This window comes from Silene latifolia, chromosome Y (genome assembly GCF_048544455.1).
Source record: "Silene latifolia isolate original U9 population chromosome Y, ASM4854445v1, whole genome shotgun sequence".
Lineage (NCBI taxonomy): Eukaryota > Viridiplantae > Streptophyta > Magnoliopsida > Caryophyllales > Caryophyllaceae > Silene > Silene latifolia.
The window spans coordinates 110,137,049-110,138,602 of NC_133538.1; the positions used below are offsets into that span (position 1 = coordinate 110,137,049).

Here is a 1,554-nt window from a genome sequence, read left to right on the forward strand (position 1 = left end):
ATTTGTGTTTGTTATCTCTTTTTTGGCTGCGCCGAGATGTTCTCCGTATTGTGTCCCTTACCGTACCGTAGTTGAATGTCTTTGCTGCTCTTGATCGAAGAACTGTTGTTGCAGGAAACCATGCACTCGCATTCTGTAGAGGATAAACTTGGATTTAATGATGTTGAAAAATCGCAAAGTACCGAATCAAAAACCTCCAATTCCTCGCTCACCCTTCTCAGAAACTGGCCTTTGATGTCGATGATCATTGTGTTTAGTATCTTTCAGATGCATGATACCGCATACAGCGAGGTATTTGCAGTTTCCAACCATATATGTTTATTTGAGGTTAACTGATACGGAATCAAGATTAAATGTGAACATTTGATATTTTCGACTAGGTATTCTCATTATGGGCGGTGAGTCCTCGGTCATTAGGAGGATTGAGTTTTTCAACTGACAATGTTGGCCAAGCTCTTGCAGTAGCAGGTACTCCGAGCATTGTTCTGATTTCTGATGACTGTTTTTCAGCCACGACTATATAAACGGAATATATCTTAGTAACAAGGGTGCTCAATGATTATAGGGATTAGTATGTTAAGTTGTAACCTACTTCTGTACCCGGTCTTAGGAAGATCTCTAGGACCGTTGACAGTCACTCGTACTGAAGCGGTAATGTCTCGACACTGATGAAACTTTAGTTTGAGTTTTGATCTCGAGACTGATACTCTTGCTTTCTATGTGAAGGTTCTTAGTATACTTCTGCTAACTTGTCTCCCTTTCACTACTAATTTACGTGGCGTAACTCTCACGCTAGCGATCGATCTTTCTTCTATCCTGTAAAATATTTTTTCGGTATGTATTATAATCTTAGTACCACCTGACTCGCAAAATCCGTGTATTTTCTGATTTATAACCTCTGATTTTGGCAACAGTGTATAATCTCAATAGGACTGTTTCTCCAGCAAAATAGAGCCGTGGTAATATTTCCTTTCGAAGTTGTGTTTCTGTGACTCGCTTTTATTGTCATTCATTGAACTCTTTAATTTGAAATGTGTTTCGGTTAAATTGTTAAACTAGAGTCAAGAACAAAGAGGAGCAGCTAACATAATTGCTCTAAGTATCACGTCGCTCTGCAATGCAATTGGACCGGCCATTGCTGGAACAATGTAATGCTTACTGTCATATTATTTGAGATTGTTTTTGTTATATTATTTTTGTTATGCTGTTATCCAAAGGTAGATAATGTTGCATAGAATCATCTTATGGCGTTAGCTGTTCTGCGATTACTCTTTTAAATTTCAAATAGTTAAACTAATTTTAGTAGTTTGATTAACTATTTTATATGATTAAATGATTGACAGATAAAGATTTATCGTATATATATATTATTTTGGAAGCTTTATCGTTTAGTAGCTTGTGTTGATCGTTTCCTTTACAATCTGCACATTGTAAGTTTACTTTCTTATACACTGAGTATATGTTTAATTTCATTCTACTCTTCTCTCCAGAGTAATCCCTCCATCTCAATCATTTATTTACGTTTTTTTATTCTTTGTGAGAGTTATTTTAATC

General features: G+C 36.0%; 1 long non-coding RNA gene across 1 annotated transcript; it reads left to right on the forward strand.

The window, feature by feature from the left end:
* Positions 1 to 569: 569 nt before the first annotated feature.
* Positions 570 to 1,339, forward strand: LOC141626604 (uncharacterized). Its single transcript, XR_012536200.1, has 4 exons — positions 570 to 651; positions 727 to 834; positions 915 to 959; positions 1,060 to 1,339. It is a non-coding gene; the product is annotated as an uncharacterized LOC141626604 (long non-coding RNA).
* Positions 1,340 to 1,554: the final 215 nt, after the last annotated feature.